This window comes from Castor canadensis, chromosome 3 (genome assembly GCF_047511655.1).
Source record: "Castor canadensis chromosome 3, mCasCan1.hap1v2, whole genome shotgun sequence".
NCBI classification, from domain to species: Eukaryota; Metazoa; Chordata; class Mammalia; order Rodentia; family Castoridae; genus Castor; species Castor canadensis.
Genome location: NC_133388.1, coordinates 152,440,036 through 152,461,693, shown reverse-complemented (window position 1 = coordinate 152,461,693; position 21,658 = coordinate 152,440,036). Strand labels below are relative to the sequence as shown.

General features: G+C 36.1%; 1 pseudogene; it reads right to left on the bottom strand.

Annotated features, from left to right (window-relative positions):
• Positions 1-1,762: 1,762 nt before the first annotated feature.
• On the bottom strand, positions 1,763-1,862 carry LOC141421801 (small nucleolar RNA SNORA51; annotated as a pseudogene).
• Between the last annotated feature and the right edge of the window lie 19,796 nt (positions 1,863-21,658).

Below are 21,658 nucleotides of genomic sequence, written 5' to 3'. Positions count from 1 at the left end.
CCCCTTTGTCAAAAATAAGGTGGAAGTAGCTGTGTGGACTCGTATCTAGGTCTTCTTTTCGGTTCCACTGGTCTTCATATCTGTTTTTGTGCCAATATCATGCTGTTTTTATTGCTATGGCTCTGTAGTATAGTCTGAAGGCAGGTATTGTGATACTTCCAGCATTGCTCTTTCTGCTCAGTATTGCCTTGTCTGTTCGTCATCTTTTGCATTTCCAAATGAACTGTAGGGTAGATTTTTCAGTCTCTGTGATGAATGTCATTGGGATTTTGATGGAAACTGCAATTGAACATGTAGATTGCTTTTGGTAGTATATCCATTTTTACTGTTGATTCTTCCAATCCATGAGCATGACAGATCTTTCCACCTTCTGTAGTCTTCTTTGATTTCTTTCTTTATTGGTTTGTAGTTCTCCTTGTAGAGGTCATTCACATCCTTTGTTCAATTTATTCCTAGGTATTTGATTTTTTGGAGGGTTATTATAATTGGAATTGTTTTCCTATATTCTTTGTTGACCTGCTCCTTGTTGGAGTATAGAAGGGCTACTGATTTTTGTAAGTTAATTTTGTATCCTGCTACTTTGCTGAAGCTGTTTATGGTGTCTAGGAGCTTTTGGGTGGAGTTTTTTGGGTCTTGTAGGTATAAGATCATGCCATATGCAAGTAGGGATAGTTTGACTACTTCTTTACCTATTTGTATTCCTTTTATTTCCTCTTCTTGCCTTATTATTTTAGCTACGAATTCCAAGACTATGTTGAATAAGGGGGTGAGAGTGGACACCCTTGTCTCTTTCCTGACTTTAGGGGAAATGGTTTCAGTTTTTCCCCATTAAGAATGATATTGGCTATAGGTTTGTCATATATAGCCTTTATTATGTTGAGGTACATTCCTTCTATTCCTAGTTTTATCAGAGCTTTTATCATGAAAAGATGTTGAATTTCATCAAAGGCTTTTTCTGCATCTATTGGGATGATTATGTGGATTTTGTCTTTGCTTCTGTTAATATACTGTATTATATTTAATGATTTGTGTATGTTGAACCATCCCTGCATTCCTGGGATGAAGCTGACTTGGTCATGGTATATGATCTTTTTGATACACTGTTGAAAATGGTTTGACATCATTTGTATGTCTGGAGGATAATATTTTGGTGTTGGCAGTAGAGCTGTGGATCATCATGTATTTGAATATTTTCAGATTAGAAGATCAAATTACTTAAAAAAAGTATTAGCAGTTCTTGAGTTCAGCCCTGGCCTTGATGGCCTAATACTGCTGATAGCAAGATACTGATGCAATGAAGGCTGTAGTTTCTTATTTATAGACTTATAAATCTCCAAGGAGCTGATGTACTTGAAAGTGTTTTGTAAACTATTAGGCACCTATAAATGTAAGTTCTAGAAATCATGAAGATGAAACTTCTTTCCGAATACATTTTATATTAATGAAATAATCAAGTTTATCATACAAAAGTATGCAGCAAGTAAAATTTATCTTCAAACTCACATTCTATTCTTTAATATCATATTTTTCCTCTGACCTGTACTCATTTCTAAATGTCTAATGTCCTCATTCTGTAGCTTGGAGATGAGAACACTTGGTGTCTGTGCTTGCCCTTTTCCCTGGAACTCTTCAGATGAGAGGTATTTAGGAGGCTTTTTCAAAAGTTCTTAAGGAAATCCAGATCAAAGTGGAAATAAAGGATAATGAGGTAATTTATGATTTGTCATTTTTATAGACAATATTAATTGACTATTATCTTTTTCCATGTCTCCCCATCCCCAATACAGACTAAGCACAGGGCCTGGATTGAGGTGTATATGGGACAGACTTACTTTACCACTGAAAGAACTCAGCCTGTGATGCAAGTATAGTTATACTTATATGTACATAATTTTGAAATACATGGAATACTTTTAATTTTTAAATTATTATTCAAATTGAGCATATATCAGCTAAGTTATGAGTGTAAAGAGGTCTGAATGAAAGATGTGTCATTGATTTTAAAAAGTTATAATCATCACACTTTACTTCTTGATCATGGAATTGTAACTGAATTTGATAATCCTGTTCCTAGATATAAATATTTTTGTTTAAGCACATATGTTATTCATCAATAAACATTGTTCACCTGACTAATAGTAAAGAATACTTGGCAAGATGCCACAGAGAACAAAATAAAATATAAATATGATTTATTCATTGACTTTAGTATGTGCAGAGTCTGCTGAGTAATAAAAACAGAAAAATCTGCAAAGGAAAAGAGATACCAATTCAAAGACAGAATTAAACAAAATGTTATGAAACAGAGTTATTTTGAATTGGAATTAATTTATAAAATAATTGATGAAGCCTATAAAATTTATGAATAGAACCAGTCCCTAAAAAAGTAAACCTCCACTAAGAAAACAGAACTTCCCTGGATTTAAGTAAAACCTGCATAATTTTTCTTCACTTTCCCACCAGATATTTTTAAAAATCAAGGCAACTGCTCTTATTGAAAGAAGGCATTATGGCCACCTCTACAGGAATCTAAAAGCTTTTTGGTGAGATAATGTAAATAAAATAAAATATTTAAATCACATTACAAGACCATGAAAAGAGAGCATACTTGCCACTCACACACATGACAGATCATGGATTGCTGAATACATCCTTCAGACACTGAAGAAGGGCACACACAGCTGGATTGGCCAGGAAAAACGTGTGAAGGAGGAAAAATGTCTTAAAAAAAAAAGGAGAGGAAGGTAAAACAAATCCTGTCCATGGATTGGTACCAGGGGAAAAGGGAGGGCATAGGAAAGGATGAAGGAGGAAGAATATGGTGGAAGTACTATGTATTTATGTATGAAAATGGAGCAATGAAACCTGTTGAAACAATCCTAGAAATGGGGAGAAGGAATAGAGGAGAAAGATGGAAGGAGTGAATCTAAAATATACCATAAGCACTTTTGTATCTTATGTCACAAGGTACTCCTGGTACAACTATGATATGCTAATAAATAAAAGAAACAAAAAGAAAATGAAAACAATAAAAAATATAAGTTGGCAATTAACTATGGAAAAGGCTAACAGAGTTAGTTGGGAGGTAAGAGGTCATAGGCAAAAGAAACCATTGAGACAAATAAAAAGGTGTATAAGTGCTTGGCTTCTCTGCAAGTTTCTCTATTTTTTTTTTTTCTTTTTTTGCTGGGAGTGAAGCCTAGCGCCTCACCTGTCCTGTGCTAAGCATGTGCTCACCCCCAGGTACACCTTCTTATTTTCTCATCTAACTAACCATCCCTCAGGTCCTTGGTGGCAGCCACCAACTCTGAGAAGTCATCCCAAAAGCCCTTCATCCTTTAAATGTCCTGTCCCATACATATATACCCACAGAAGGCCATTCTCACTTCTCTCTCTAGTCTATCTCTGTCCTGGGCATACTTATGTACATTGTATGTATTGTGTTACAGTGTGATTATTGGTGAGATAGTTGTTTCTCCTGCCTGACTGAGCCTTCCTTAAAGAAAATATTCTGGGTTTTTTGCTGTTGTTATTTTCATTTTCAGACAGGGTCTCCCTGTCTTTTTTTGTAGCTCAAGCTGGCCTCAAACTCATGATCCAGCCCCCAGAGTGCTGGGATTATAGATATGAGTCACTGTGCTTGATTTGGTTTATTCATTTTTATATCTCCAGTCCTTACACATGCCTGGCATATTGGAGATACATTTAAAAACTTACCTTGAACAGAGTCATCAGCACTTTGTAGGAAAATAGGAATAAAGGTGGAGAGTAAATTGGACTGAGTTTGAAGAAGACCTTAAAAGCACAAATTTAAGAATTGTGAATGGTGTACTATAGAAAATAAATCTGTTCTATGTTTTTATTTTTAATTTTTTGAAGGAAAAATTTAAATTTGTAAATTGGGAATCATTTTTTCCTATTTTTATTAGTATATATTCATTGTACAGGGGGGATTCATTGTGACAATTTTGAATGGCTTTACATTGTACATTGGTTAGATTGCCACCACTATCTTCCCCTCCCCTTCCACCTCCCCATTGCAGACCTCTCCCTGCCCCACTTAAAGCAATTGCATGAAGTTTCATCGTTCTCTTTCATATATGTATATGAGGCCCATCAACCACATTCCCTTCTTCATCTCCTTCATTCATCCTCCTCCTTTTGCAAGTAACCCCCCAACTGTAGCTATTTTATAATCCTGTCTTTCATTATTAATTACAAAGTCAGTGTTCAAAGAAGTTTCTCAGAGTGTCCCCACTGTGCGTATACTTTACTTCGGTCAGTTCAATCCCTTCCATACTTTCCCTTACCCCTTCTCTCCCATCCCCATTATTCAACAGCTTTCAATACATATCATTATATCCTCTACCTGCATACATGTAATGTATTTTGTATTGTTGACTCTCTATCATTCTCTTTTCCTTTTCCTCCTCCCTTAAGTTCCATAGAGTAGTTCCACAATTACAAACATGTTTTACATGTAAGTTTGTATATGATCATGTTTGTTTTTGTGTATATATTTATCTTTTGGATCTATCTTCCACATATGAGAGAAAACATGAGACCTTTGTCTTTCTGAACCTGGCTTACTTCACCTTAATGTGATGTCCTCTAATTACACTCATTTACCTTCAAACCATGTATTTTCATTCTTCCTCATGGCTAAATAAAACTCCATTATATATATATATATATATATATATATATGAATAAATAAAATTATATATTTAACTCCATTGTATACAAATAAATATAAATATATATATGAATAAATAAAATTATATATTTAACTCCATTGTATACAAATAAATATAAATATATATATACATATATGTGATATATATATAAAATATGATCTATATGCATTTATATATCATATTATCTTAATCCATTCATCAGTTGTAGGGCATCTGAGTTGTTTTCACAGCTTGGCTATTGTGAACAGTGCTGAATTAAACATCATTGTAGAAGTCTATTGTATACTGACTTTCAAAGAAATGAAATACCTGAGAATAAACTTAACTGAGGAATTGAAAGACCTCTACAATGAAAACTATAAACCACTGAAGAAAGAAATCAAAGAAGACTATAGAAGACAGAAGATATCCCATATTCATGCATTGGTAGAATCAATGTTGTGATTGTAATGCACATGTTCAGTGCAATCCCCATCAAAATTCCAATGACATTCATCACAGAGATTGAAAAATCAACCCTAAATTTCATCTGGAAAGACAAAAGACCTCAAATAGCCAAGGCAATAGTGAGCAAAAAGACCAACGCTAGAGGTATCACAATTCCTGACTTCAAACTACACTGTAGTGACATAGCAATAAAAACAGTATGGTATTAGCACAATAACAGACATGAAGACCAGTGGAACAGAATAGAAGACCCAGATATGAATCCACACAACTACGTCCACCTTTTGACAAAGGCACCCAAAATATATGATGGAGAAAAGATAGACTCTTCAACATATGTTGCTGGGAAAACTGGATATCTGAATGCAAAAAACTGAAACTAGATCCATGTCTCTCACCCTATATAAATATCAAGTCAAGGAGGATTAAGGACCTTAATGTAAGGCCTGAAACTTTGAAACAACTATAGTAATAGTAGGAAATACACTGGAGCATATAAGCATAGGCAATGACTTCCTAAATAGAAATCCAATGGCTCATCAAATAAGAGAAAAGATGAATAAATGGGACTGCATCAAACTAAAAATCTTCTGCACAGAAAAAAGAAACACTTGCTAGACTTAAGAGACTGCCCACAGAGTGGGAGAAAATCTTTGCCAGCTATTCATTTGATAAGGGACTAATATCTAGAATCTACAGGGAACTCAAAAAACTCAACCACCAAAGAATCAACAACCTAATGAAGAAATGGGGACGTGAATTGAATAGGAAAATTTTAAAGTTAGAGGTACAAATGGCTAATAAATACATGAAGAAGCACTCAACTTTCCTGGCCTAAAAAGAAATGCAAATCACAACCACACTAAGACTTCATTCTACCCTAGTTAGAATGGCTATCATGAAGAACACAACAATAAATGGTGAGGATGCAGCTAAGCAGGAACCCTTATATACTATTAGTAGGAATGCAAATTAGTACAACCATTATTGAAAGCAGAATGGGGATTTCTTTAAAAAAGTAAAAACAGAACTGCCATATGATCCAGTGATACCACTCTGAGGCATTTTGTTTTTAAATTGGATAGTGGTTTCAAAAATCATTGGTAAATGAATTCCCCCAGGCATCACCAGCCTTTAATCAAAATGTATACATTAAGAACAAAAGCTGATCTCCAAAAGTACAGGGTCTCTACCATCTCTTCTTTAGAAACCCAAGAACCACAATCTGAGTTTACTTAGTTCTGGAGGCCCCAGAGAGTAAACTGTGTATGTTTTGCATTCAATTTGTTCATAGTTTTTTATTCTAGGCTTTGTGTAGGTCATCTGCTCACAAAATGGGGAGCAGCACCCCAATAGGTCTGTCCATGGCCAACTGAAGTTCTCCATGACTACTCCAGCAGGTCAAATTTTCCTCTTCTGGTGAGTTCCCTAAACTCTCATGGGGGCACCCGGAGACTCTTGGTTAAGAAGTGTCCTCTCCTTAAATATGTGTGGAACTTTGTCACTCAGATGCTGAGGGAATGAACTGTTCATACCCTAAATCCCACTGGACCTCATAGAGTCTTCCTTCCCTCTTTCTTATATAAGGGGCAGATGGGAAAGTAATGAGCATCCTGCTTTTCTCCTATTCAGTGTAGATCCTTCTCCTTCATCTGTCATCCCACATCAGTATCCATTTATGTCTCAAGAATTTTCTCTCTTTGTTCAGCCAAACTTTGTCCCAAACACATAATATAAACATAATCCTGGTAGGAAAATGGACCAAGTCTGAAAGTTTCAAGTATGCAGTCTTTCCATTGTCTTTGTCCAGAAATTCCTCTAGGTAAGACTAATCAGGTAGTAGTGTACAGATGGAGAAGAGGTAAAAAAGAAGGGAAGCAGGAAGATCCATTCAAAAATTCATAATGTAAGAATGAAATGAGAAAGAAGGTCTAAAATTACCGTGGCTGATATGATCACATAGAGGAAAAGATGGAGTGGGAGAATGAGTGAAGTGGAAAATAATCGAAAATATGAGTGAAAAAGGAATTGATAAGCTTCTAAGAAAAAAATAAGGCCATTCTTAGGAAACACAGGAGAGAGATTAATTTTGATGTTCCAGTCCCTTGAGTTTTAGGCTTGTAGAATTTGGGGTGCTGGTAGTATTCCAAATGAAAATGCTCAGCAGGAAATTGGATATAGAGGACTTGTGCATTAGAGACAGTGTAGTGTTTGCTCAACCATTTTATAGATTTGTTTTTCTGTCCAGAAAGGGAATGAGATCACCAACAGAGATGGCAGGAAGAGTAGACGGGTAGAATTAAGTACCCATGCCTCACTATGGTCAATAATATAATATGGTGCACTATTTTCTCCCAGCATAAAGGTGCTAATCTATAAGAGTAATGCTAATTAATATAAAACTACAATGATTACTTAAGTATCAATTTTTAAACTAAAAATGTGGTTATATCTAGTGTGCTTCCCAGTCCACATGTATCATAGAAAAAGAATACTTTTTTCTCCTATTAAATGTTTGTGATTCTCAAGGAGTCACAACATACATATGGTGAACATTAATGGTTCCTAACTCTGCATACACAGAAACGTCCTTCTTCTATACTCAAAGCTGGCAAGAAAAAATTATCTCAATTCCCAATATCTAGCAAGGTGTCTGGCACAAACTAAGAGCTCAATAAATATTTATTGACTGTGTGAATGAATTAGGAAAAAATGTCATGTAATTCCCAAGTGAGAAAATTCAAAAAGCATCCAAAAGCTGTAAAGGAAATTCAGCATATGGTGCTATTTAGAAAACATGATGCAGTTTTTCACTTTGATGTACTTTTTTAAAAAAAAACTGTACCTTTAAAATAGATTTTTTAAAGGTTTTCAAAACCCAAATAGCATGTTTATTTCCAAAAATGAAACTGCAAACATCTGGAAGCAAGAACTCTTGCTTGCCCTTTGAGATTATTCCTTATTTTAAGATTTATCCTCTGGTGTTGCCATGACTACTGACCATGAACTGAAACTGCTGTGCAATACGTTCTATCTCCCATAGTGATTGTATCTGAAACCAGCAGTAAATTTCTAGTAATTAGAGGAGACAACTTCAAAGATGGACTTGACAGAGTCTTCAAACACCATGTTAAAATCTTCTCTAGAGGTTTAGGCTACTGGTTGTTGATTCATTAGCCTGGACAAGATATGGAGTGGGAACCTGGCTTAGGAAAAATCCTTGTCACATTTGAATGTGTCAAATTGTGTCAAAAGGAGAAACAGAAAACACATTTAACATTAATTGGATGTGCAAGAGAGTGAGTTATATGTTTGGTAGATAAGTGCTGGTTCTTTGAGAGCTCCAAAAAATAGAGATTTAATTTCTATTAATTTAATTAATAGAGATATTATTCTAAATTGAATACCACAGGATAACTTTTGGTGTTCTTAAAAGTAAAAAAAGGATTTAGTTGGCATACTTATATCTATAACATCTAGTGATTTACTCAATAAGTTATTTTTTTCAATAGTACTAGGGTAACTTACATTATTTTTACATAATATAACAAAACTTAGTTGTCACGCAGGGGAAAGTAAAACTTGTTTTAATAGCATCAGGTCTCATATAACTGCATTCTTGCTGAAGGCAGATTGATGGGTACCTTTTCCTAGTGTAATTGAAACTGAAAGGGAGATGCTGCTGAGATTGTGTCTCCCTTCGTGAGATCGATAAGGGCAGATGTCATGTTTTTTTTTTTAATTGGGACTAAGAACAATACACTTTCCAAGGTCAGGTGTGTCTCTTGATTCCAGAAATATTGAATTCATACTTCAGTAATTTAGCCTGAAAGTAGTTTCTAGTATTATTTTAGTTGAACATCTACATTGTGTTAGATGATGGATATGCTACAGAGAACAAAAGGGAAGAAGCCTCTGCCCTCATCCTCATGGCCCCTGGTAGCAAAGGATGAAACACATCACATGAGGAAAGTAAGAGGGAGGAGAAGATAATAAGAGAGTTAGGAAAGGAAGTAGGGAAGGAGTAAGGTGCAAACAAGTGGGCAAATGTCTTGGAGGGAAGAAGACAGGAAAATGGGTGGTAGAGAAGGTGGGGAGAAATAGCTGTTTTAGAAAAAGATGTCCAGCAAAGATCTGTGAAGAGGGCACATTTAAGAGTTATCTGAAGGGCTCATCAGTTACAGGCAGGAGAGTGGAGTGGAACGATTGAAACATTTGAATTTTAAATCCTACATCTTCTATGTAATATCTTATTAATTCAATAAATATTATATCAAGTCTCTATGACCTATTAGTCACTATGTGCTGGAAATCACCTCAGAGTACAGAAAAGACATGGCTCCTCCTTCAGGGAACTCAGGGTCTAAGAAAAAAGACGCTCTTGGCTGAGTAGTTTCCATAATGATGTACATCACTGCAAAATTGATCTTATATTATTCCTATTTAAATACAGTGTTCACATTAAGAGTTGAATACAGGATTCTAGAGAAGTTAAACTGTTCTCTTGTGAACCTCAGGATATATGTGGTTCCCAGTAGATGTAGGAAGAGCAATCAGAGAAAAAGATTTATAACTATGCTGGATTTCATGGAAGGTTCCTGGTGCACAGACAAATGTTATATTTAAGTAATCTAAAGCCAAAAGAAGTCTAGAACTCTCCTTTCCTTCACTGCCTTGCCCTTCAAATCTCTACCCTCTATATCTTGCATTTGACATGGGTGTATATGTGTGTTATGTGTGTGTATGCATGCACAGGATGGTATAGGATGGGAAAAAAGGGTTTTTTTCCTCATTCTTTTTTGCAAACAAGTAGGGAGATTGTGGTGTCTTGTTACCTCTCTAGCTACACACAAAAGAAGAAATCTAAAGGAGACCAGAGGATACCTCACAGGTACTCCAAATTAACAGATTGACCTGCTTATTAAAACGAAAGTATTATTTCCAATGCTGGAGTCAAATAAAATGTCCTTGTCCTTGAATTTGACCTTCTCTTAAAGAATAAGTGGGTAAAAAAACAAAAGCTCCCTAGGCCCAAAACAATGAGGATTGACTTCCTTGTGAAACATTAATATCAAAAGTAGCATCCACTGTGTCTTCTCAGTAGTGTTCTCCTGAGCATGGAGTCGGCCTGTGCTGTTGTAGACTTCCAGCCCCTCGAGTCTGCAGTTAGAAAAACCATTTCAAAGAATATCTGCTCAATGAGACAGTAAGAAGAAAACATTGTCACAGTGATAGTAATTCTTTTTTATCAGTACTTGATATAAATATTTTATTGAAAAAGTTAACCCTTAGGTTTCCATAAATGATATATAATAACATGCAAACAGTTTAACTCGGCGTTTTATGGTAAAAGCAAAATCCTTATTTAGTTTGCGTATCCTAGGATATTATTCTCTTTAAGTCAAAATAGTGGTCTGTTCTTAAGGATAGTGTGAACTAACAACTTTAGTGGTGATTAAAGTTTTGCTTGAGCTAGGGCATTTTTTCAATTTGAGTGAAGAAGCAAGTTTTACTGGCACAGATAGGAGAAGCACATAAGTAAGATAAAATATGACTTCCCCACTCTCTTCCCCAAGTTGTCTGTGAATGGAAGGTATACAGATGACGAAAGTAATTATGTGATAGTAAACCACAGGAAAACTCTTACATATTAAAAACTAATAGGGTGAAGAAGGGAAAATATGGTGAAAATATTATGTATTCATGTATTAAAATGTAACAACACCTGTTGAAAATATTCTAAGAAGAGGGATAAAGAAGAATGATGAGGGGGTGAATCTAACTAAGATATTTTGTAGATACTTTTATAAATGTCACAGTGTACCCCCAATATAACAATAATATGCTAACAAAAATGTAAAAATTCTAATAAGTGAAAGTAGATAAGATACCATCAGTTTATGTGGTTCATAAGATTCTACACCATGTTTTTCACACCATCCAAAAATTGACTCATAGAGACCACTCAAGGCTAGTTCAGAACTCTGAAGAATTGCCAGTCTTCTTCTTCTGATCTTCTGAACTAAAGGAGGAGATAGAATTGTTTGAGTAATGCAATATGACTCCCATCGTGATTGCTTTACCACATATTTATTTTCTATTTTTTTTGTACTTTGGATAACATTTGTTTAAGAATAAGGAGTCAGTGTTGAGTTAGAACAGGTATTGTTGCACTGGCAAGCATTTGAGTATGGAGAAGTCAAATTCATAGCTTATAGGCATGCAATTACAAATCATATAAGCCCTATCAAAAGAAGGCTTTTAAAATACTTAAAATACTAAGACTTGAAAATGAGTTTCACCACGTATAAAATAGCATACATACCAAGGGTATCCTGCTTCCAAAACTGGAAAAGTTACTTAGAATGTACATGCATCTTAAAGAGAAGAATCAAAACTCATTATATAAAGACAGTGTTACCCTGATAACAAAACCAACAAGGATACAACAACAATAAATGAAGAAAACTACAAATCAATTTCCTCAATGAACATAGATGCAAACATTCTCTATAAAATACTTTCAAACTGATTTCAGCAATACATTAAAAAGGTCATATGCTATGATCAAGTTAGTTTCATTCCAGGGATGCAAGGATGGTTCAATGTACACAAATCAATAAATGTAATACAGTGCAAAAATAGAATGAAGAACAGAAATGAAACAATCATCTCATTTGATGCAGAAAATGCCTTTGATAAAATTTAACACTGCTTCATAATAAAAGCCCTGAACAAACTAGGAATTGAAGGAATGTACTTCAACACAGTAAAGTCTATATATGAGAAATCTATATCCAACATCATGCTAAATGGAGAAAAACTGAAATAGTTTCCACTAAAGTTAGAAATGACTTTAGACTTAGAAACGACTTTTCAATACAGTGCTGGAGTTTCTACCCAGAGCCATAAAACAAAGAAAGAAATAAACAGGATATAAATAAGGAAAGGTGTCAAAGTAGTTATGCTTCTATGCTCTCCATGATAGTTTGTTATTTGAATCCTAATAATTAGAATCTCCACCTTCTTTGACCCAATTCTTTTTTGTTTGTTCTATTTATTTTTTAAGCCATAGTCTCATTATGTAGCCCAATCAAACATATGATCCTCCTGCCTCAGTCTCCCAAGTGCTAGGATTATAACATTCATTACCATATCCAGCTGACCTGATTTCTTTTTTTTTTAAATTTCTTTGTTAATTAAAAGATTTCATTTCTTACACAAGTTTTAGGTGTACAGAAAAATTAGACAGAAAGATGGCTTTCCCATGGAGTCCTTCCCAGTTCCCCATCAATTTCCCATTTTCCCTTATTGTGAACATCTTTCATCAGTGTAGTGTGTGTTGTAATGGATGAGCCTCTATTGATAAATTACTAGCAATGTCTATCATTTACATTAAGATTCATTCATTGTGTTGTACATCCTGTGAATTTTGGCAAATATATAATGGCATGTATTCCCCATTAACAGCTCTTATAGCTTCACTGCCCTAGAAATTCTCTGTATTCTAAGCATGGAGGGAGACTGAAATAGTCTCACAAAGGAATGTGTTTACTTAGATTTTTTTCATGCATAATGATCCAAATAAACAGTCATTTTTATATTTTAGAAGTGAATGTACAAAATTTCAGAAACCCTTTTTTCTTTTTTTACATGCTCTTTAGTGCTAAAATAAAATTGCATGCATCTGAGCTGGCAGAGTGGCTCAAGTGGTAGAGTGCCTGCCTAGCAAGTATGGGGCTCTGTGTTCAAACCCCAGTACTGCCAAAAAAATAAATAAATAAAATTGCATGCAAAGCATTTTCTGAATTTTGCTGAGATTGAGATGGTATGGTGTACATCAAAAATTAGAAAATTCTGTAAGTTACTGTCATTCATCTCAATTGCTAACAAATAAATTATTCTTTTAAGAAGCTCTTAATATGCAGGCTGGCTACCCAGCTTAGGTTTTATAAGAAATGTCCTTGCTTCATGTCTATACCCAGCTCTGTGACAACAAAAGATCTCTAAAGTGTTAAGATTCAAAAAGGATGACAATAGTACAGTTAGGACACATAGTGAAAAGGATCAGTTAAAGAAGCCAAGTTACTAGAATAGTTCTGTGAAAGCTATGAAAATATTCAAAAATATAAAAGACAAGTTAATGAAAATAATCAGTTGCTCTTTTGCAAAGTGATGTGAAAATACTTTCATCCCAGATTTGCAACATTTATTTCTCCATATTACAATTCTTAAATCAGAACTAAATGATCGGCGGAGTTAATCTGTGTAACCGCCCTTCTCAAGTCAAAGCCAGTCATCATTTAAAATGGGCATGTTAATGACATTAGAAATATTGAATGGAGCAGGTAGCAAATGGCTCAACTTAGAAAACATGTGATATGATCTTCCTCTAGATAATTTATTTTTCATTAACCCACCTATTCAAAGTGCACGTGCATGTGTGTGTGTGTGTGTGTGTGTGTCCCTAATGCCATGAATGATTTGAGTGCTAATTTTTTTAGATGGATGGCCTTAATTGAAAAAAATTAGAAATTACTGCTCCAGAATAACTATAGAAAACAAATGACTGTAATCACGATGACAATAGGACTTAATTGGCTAAGATGCAGATGAAATAGTACAAAACAGACAGAGCTCCGAGCTTCAAAACCAGATCTTCCCCAGTTACACCTGGGTAATCAGAATCAGTTGGACATTTAGGAAGACATTAAATCTCTTTTAGTACATAGGAATCATTACTTCATTTATGACACCTCTTTCCAAATTTTAGTTACTGTCAGAGCAATTTTTCTTCACTAACCTTTTCCACATTTTCTGAACTGCTATTTTGAGAAGTTTAAAAATTCTTCTCTGAAAGAATATATGAAAACAATTCCATTTACAATAGTCTCAAAAAAATTAAATACCTAGGTGTAAATTTAACAAAGGATGTGAACGACCTCTACAAGGAAAATTATAAACTTCTGAAGACAGAGATTGAGGAAGACTATAGAAAGTGGAAAGATCTCCTATGCTCATGGATTGGTAGAATCAACATAGTAAAAACGTCTACACTTCCAAAAGTAATCTACATGTTTAATGCAATTCCCATCAAAATTCCAATGACATTCATTAAAGAGATTGAAAAATTTACCATTAAATTTATATGGAAACACAAGAGGCCATGAATAGCCAAGGCAATACTCAGTCAAAAGAACAACGCTGGAGGTATCATGATACCCGACTTCAAACTATATTACAAAGCAATAACAGTAAAAACAGCATGGTACTAGCACAAAAACAGACAAGAAAACCAGTGGAACAGAATAGAGGACCCAGATATGAAGACACACAACTCTAACCAACTTGTCTTTGACAAAGGTGCTAAAAATATACGATGGAGAAAAGACAGCCTCTTCAACAAAAACTGCTGGGAAAACTGGTTAGCAGTCTGCAAAAAACTGAAACTAGATCCATGTATATCACCCTATACCAATATTAACTCAAAATGGATCAAGGATCTTACTATCAGACCCCAAGCTCTAAAGTTGGCACAGGAAAGAGTAGGAAATACTCTGGAATTAATAGGTATAGGCAAGAACTTTCTCAATGGAACCCCAGCAGCTCAGCAACTAAGAGATAGCATAGATAAATGGGAATTCATAAAACTAAAAAGCTTCTGCTCAACAAAAGAAATGGTCTCTAAACTGAAGATACCACCCACAGAGTGGGAGAAAATATTTGCCAGCTACACATCAGACAAAGGACTGATAACCAGAATATATAGGGAACTTAAAAAACTAAATTCTCCCCAAATTAATGAACCAATAAAGAAATGGGAAAGTGAACTAAACAGAACTTTCTCAAAAGAAGAAATTCAAATGGCCAAAAAATACATGAAAAAATGCTCACCATCCCTAGTAATAAAGGAAATGCAAATTAAAACCACACTAAGACTCCACCTCACCCCTGTTAGAATAGCCATCATTAGCAACACCACTAACAACAGGTGTTGATGAGGATGCGGGGAAAAAGAAACCCTCTTACATTGCTGGTGGGAATGTAAACTAGTACAACCACTCTGGAAAAAAATTTGGAGGCTACTTAAAAAGCTAAACATTGATCTACCATTTGATCCAGCAATACCACTCTTGGGGACATACCCAAAAGACTGTGACACATGTTACTCCAGAGGCACCTGCACACCCATGTTTATTGCAGCACTATTCACAATAGCCAAATTATGGAAACAGCCATAATTTGCCCCACCATTGACAAATGGATTAAGAAAATGTGCTATCTATACACAATGGAATTTTATGCAGCCATGAAGAAGAACGAAATGTTATCATTCGCTGGTAAATGGATGGAATTGGAGAACATCATTCTGAGTGAGGTTAGCCTGGCCCAAAACACCAAAAATTGTATGTCCTTCCTCATCTGTGGACATTAGATCAAGGGCAAACACAACAAGGGGATTGGACTCTGATCACATGATAAAAGAGAGAACACACAAGGGAGGTATGAGGATAGGTAAGACACCCAAAAATCTAGGTAACATTTCTTGCCCTTAACGCAGAGAAACAAAAGCAGATACTTTAAAGCAACTGAGGCCAATAGGAGAAGGGGACCAGGAACTAGAGAAAAGGTGAGTTCAAGAAGAATTAACCTTGAAGGTAGCACACACACACAGGAAATCAATGTGAGTCAATGTCCTGTATAGCTATCCTTATCTTAACCAGCAAAAACCCTTGTTCCTTCCTATTATGGCTTATACTCTCTCTTCAACAAAATTAGAGATAAGGCCTGAATAGAGATAAGGCAAGGGGTAAGTGGGGTTAAGAGGGGGTTATGGAGGGGACAGGGGGAAGGGGGGAGAAATGACCCAAATTTATTGTATGCACATATGAATAAAATAAAAATTTGAAAAAATTCTTCTCTGAATTCAATGCTCATAAGAACTCTCTCTCTCTCCCCAGAGCTTGACTCAGTATGGGAACAAAACACGTGGTATTTGCCGAGGTATACTAAATGCAGCAGTGAAAGGGCTCATTTCTGCTCTTGAGATATAAATATCAAGGGATGTGAGCTCATTATGAACCTAGAGCAGTAAAAACGATGGACCAACTGATCTGAAAGGTGTTTATATAATCTGTTTTCTCCCAAAAATGATTTTTTCCACATTTAACACTCCCTCAGCTCAAAAATATAAACTTTGTTGCTGAATATAATAATCCCATACTCTTTTTACTCTTTTTACTCTTACCTTTTGGATTTTCATCACATTTTCTTATTAACACCTAATATTTATACACAGTTATGGGATAAAATGTGATGTTTTGACTTATGTGTATATTGACTAGTGTTCAACTTAGGACAATTAACATATACATCACCTTAAACTTTTTAACTATTGCTTTATGGTAAGCATGTTCAAATTCTTCTCTTTTAAGAATTTTAAGGTATACAATGAATTTTTTAAATTATATTCACCCTTCTGCACCATAGAACACTCAAACTTATTTCTATCATGCAGTATCATTTTTTCTGTTGACTGCTCCTCCATTTTTCCAAGATGAGACTTCTAAGAACACTTCTACTTAAAGGAAATGGTTGTGTAAAGTACATAAATCTAAGTATTTGCATATTCACATAACCATCCATGAGTAACCATAGAGCCATTTACAGAATAACCTGATGTATAATAAATTTCATTGTGAAGAACATTTTTATTAAAAGTTATCAAAAGAACACATAGGAAATGTGGGCTTTACTCTGGAATGGACTCTTCTCTACAGTCCAACTGAAAAGTAAGACTTCTAAGACTTGGTATCCTCACTACTTTCCTCATGATTATTGCAAAAACCTCCAACATGTTCTCCACATTACTAAGGGATATTTTTCTAAATACATCTCCATGAAAATAACATTGAATCTGGTCCTTATAGAAAATCCTTCAAAGGTTGATGGCAGCCGTCCTGAGCAGGACCTAAAATCCTTAGCGTGCCTTAGAAGGCTGTGCATGATTGGGAATCTGCTTAATTCTCCAGCCCATCTCTCAGGACTGTCAGCCTCATCTCTATCGCAACTTTGCTTAAGCACTTTTCTCCCTCAACCTTCCAGGTTTCTTACCTCAGTGTCTGCAAGTGTTTCTTCCACACTTGTATCACCAGTCCTTCTCCTCTATCTGACTATTTAACTCCTGTTCACCATTTACTTCATTCCCTGGATCAGGTCTGGTATCTCCTTTGACATTTCTGTAAGATCCTCTTACAAGCTCACTTGTAATTATGCATTTAGCCTTTCTCTTCTATAAAATGTAATTTCCTTAGGAGCAGAAACTTCTCTATTTTCATGGCTTCAGTGGAGACAGTAATGATGAACAGTTAAGAGCAGTGCACCGACACTGTGGTCACAGTGCTTGGGTTCTCAGTGTGACTACTGCAAGTTGATTAACCTTTCTGTGCCTCAGTGTCCTCATTTGTGAATTGTATTTCCCTCACAGTGTTGTGAGGAGTAAGTGGCTTAACTTATGTGAAGTGCTTAGAACATGCCTGACACCCATATTGGTGTTAGTTGTCATACTGGCCTCAACAATACTGGTGACTGATACACAGTCATTGATTCATAAGACTTTGGATGGATGATTAAATATCAAATAATTAAATATAATGATTTTTCAGGGATGGGGGTGTTGCTCAATGGTAAAATGCTTGTGCAGCATGCAGAAGCTTGTGCAGACCTAGGGGATCCCTAGGTCTGATCCCCAGCCCTGGAAAGAAAGAAAAAGAAGGAAAGAAAGACACAAAGAAAGAGAGAAAGAGAAAGAAAGGGGGAAAGGGGGAAGGGAGAGAGGGAGTGGGGAAAACATGATGATATGATGATTTTTCAATTATCCTCTTTTTATTATCTTATTTTTCACCCCTTGTTAACAATGCCTCATTTATTCAGTAAGTATTTATTTTCTACTCTGATACAGCTGAGAACTATGTTGAAAATACCCACCTCATTTTTAAAGGGCTTTGAGAAAAATGCACCTGTCAAAAATGATAGAATTGGGCAAAACCTCTTTCTAGAGTGCTCAGAATAAGTTTAAACTGGGAGCTCTCTGGGGTCTTTCCAAAGATGAAGAAAATGATTACAACTTCTGATTTTCTTCTCATTTCCAATTTATGTGAGCTTTTCTATTTTAGCACTGCACCTAACTATTATGCAATCAAAATCAAAGGCAATTTCTTAAGTGGAAAAAAAGAAGAAGTAAATCCATGGTGAAGCTAGTTCACATCGAGCTTCACATCTAAAACCAAATCTTATATCCACATCTGAAAGCAAACCTGATAAAAGAACTGATGTAGAGAAATGATTCAACATGTCATGAGAATAAGTAGAAACTTCTGTGAACTGAAAACTTATTTTCAAAAATCCAATTAAAAGCAATAGTCACTATCAAATGTTTCATTGCTCCACCCTGTACTTTTCAACTTTTTCCCAAAGAAATGTGCCAAACTATACTGCCATTTCCTAACCCTGTTTCTTATAGTCTTCCATAATATGTTCTTCTTGTTTTGTATGTGTTCTCACCAATCTTGAGCTATTTCTGGGAAAGTATAGTCCTGGTAACATTGGGGATGAATGATCTGTATTTTAGATTTGCTGCAAAGATACAGAGGATTTTCTGCAGCAATAAGAGATTAACAGAATGCATCATCTTCCAATTATTTCTCCCTGTGTATCTCTTCTTATCTCCCTTTATCCAACTGATGTTATGTCCTGTGTCCTGGTGGCAATAATATAGGTCCTGAGTTAACTCTCTAGTTAACAAGGTCTAGCATAGCCTAGACTGGCCCTAGGCACATGTAAAATTGCCAATTATATGCAGAGGTTGGGAGCACATACTATGAGTTCCACTGGGTCCCCCAGCATGTAGTAAAACATCCAGTTTCTATGGAAGGAGCAACTGCTATATGTCAGGCATTGTGCTAGCTGCAGCCTGGCCTTTCTCGTGCTAGCTGAGTGATCTCAGACTATTTAGTCCAATTGCTGAGCCTAAATCTCTTTATTTTCAAAGAGGACTGATGCTGTTGTAAGAATGAAATGAATTCAACTTTAATATGGTTCTTTTTACATAATAGGTGCTAAACATAGTAAGCATCATTTTTTGTGAAGATAGTGATGAGGACAAAGAAGAGGAGGCTGGCAAGTCATCCTAGCTTTCAAAGAGTCAAACATTTAGTGGCATTAAAGGGACATAGCAAGAGTGTCCCATACCTAATTATTGTGCTTAAAATTTAAGACAGTGAGAACCATGATTATTGTTTGGTTCTTCTGTTTTCTTAATTTTGTACAATGAATCCAACAGTAAGTTATGGAAGGATCAGAGGTGCCTTTGGGTGACAACTCTGACTCTGCCCAAGGAATTCCTAATGTCTGGGAAGTGAACAAATCTCTACTGGTAAAGGGAATCCCAGAAGAAAAGGGGTATCACCTTGGAGAAGACACAGAAGACACAAAAATATTCTTATGTGGGTTAACCCTAACTTGGAGAAAGCTGAGTCTCTTAGAGTTGAAGGCTGCATTCACAAAACAGAAGGATTTTCTTAGAGAGACGTCTACTTTAGGGATGAGCTGTTGAGACTTCTCAGGATCAGCATGACAGGAAAATCTGGTGGAGAAGACCAGAGCAATTTCCTTTGCACTCAGCAACATTTATTGTATGCTGACTGTACTCCAAGAAAAGGGCTTAAAGCACTAAGTTAACACACGGTGAGCAAACCCCTGGGTTCTCACCCTTACTGAGCTCATAGGCTAGTAAAGGGTAGACGACAACAAATGAATAAAGAAAAACTGAATAGAATAATCACAGCCTGTGACAAAGTGTAACAGGGAAATAGTTGGCTGTGTAAGAGATGCTCTCAGTGCCCTACTGTACCATGATTCCTGAGTCTCCTCTGACTTTGCAAGAGCATGGGGCTAGGGGACTTCTCATATCTGCTGATGGCTTTTCCTTTCAGTGACCATCCCAGGAGCTGGCTCTGCATGGAAATGCAGAGCAACTAAGGCCCCAGAGGGTGATTCTCAATCAAAGGGAAACCAGCTAGTAGAGTAATGTCAAGCCTTCCATACTTTAGAGGGAGAATTCTGAAATGATTTCTACATGGCTACTCAGAGAGTCACCATGAAGAAGAAACCACATTGCCGACAGAGGTAGCCATTACTGGCTCCCCCACCTCTTGTTCTCATACCCTGCTCCCTCATTACTGCTTCCTGGAATCACTCCCCACTCCCCACAAATCTAAGTGCATCAAACCCTTGTTCCAGGTTCTGTTTTTAAGAAACTCCATCCAAGACTGCAGTAAAGAGAATAGAAAGAGGGAGAAAGGAAAAAGAAAAAAGTTCCCAATTACAGACAGAGGTCTGCATTTTCAGACTCTGAAATGTAGAAGAGATGGACAGTGAGGATTAAGAAGCAGCTCAAGTGGCTGGAGGCAGTTAGAGGGGCCTGGAGCTGCTATAAACAGTACTGGAAAGGCAGGTAGGATGAAGATCTTATCAGCGTGTTCTGGGAAACCAAGGGCTACATCATCTTGCTACTGTCCTAATAATGACAATAAGAGACTGTAGGACTTGGGAAGATGGCCATTGTGGAATTTTTTAGTACCTAGTTTCATGGTTTTCTAGGCCAGAGTTTGTCATTGCTGTAGATGGGGTGTTTGGGCATGTTCAGGATATATCCTTCCTCTCTTGACGAAAACCTTCAGGGACTTGCCTAGTGATTTTGGCACAAAATTTAAAAAAAAATCCAAATTCTTTCTCAGGCTTAGGACTGAATCTAAGTTCTGCCAGTTATAGTCACGTGTTTGGTCTTGAACAGGCTTCTTAAATTGTCTTCATTTTTCTTCATCTGATAAAAGAACTAATGAACACCTCTTAGGGCTATTGAGGAGATTATATGAGTGAATATATATGTTAGACAGTTAACTTACCATGTGATTCTTAGTAAATGATAAATTTAAACAACAAAAATGACATTGTATATCAACACACATTGAATTAGAAGAGGAAACATATACTTCAAAGAGGGGAGGTCACACACAAGAGGGGGAGGGTAAAAGGTAGTTAAGGTGAATATGGTTGATGTACTCTCTATACAAGAATGAATATAGAATATTTAAACTGGTTGAAACAATCATAAGGAAGGGACTAAAGTAGAAAGAAGAAAAACAGAGGAAATGAACTAAATTAGGCATGGCACCAAATGTAAGGAAATATAGGCCCCAAAGTGACCACGTGGAGAGGAGTGATCTGGCCAAGAGATTCTTTATTGCTGGGTGGGAGAGGGAGAGAGCAGAGAGAGCCAAGAGAGAGAGGGAGAGAGGGGCAGGGCCTTAAATACACCTCAGTGGGACTCAGCATGATCTGATTGGTTAGGATCTTATGGTTCATGCTGATTGAAGGTTGGGGCAGAAGGAGGGTTCAAGCTAGACTTGAGGCAGGACTGTGACCCTGGAAAACAGAAGCTTAAGGGTGCAGTA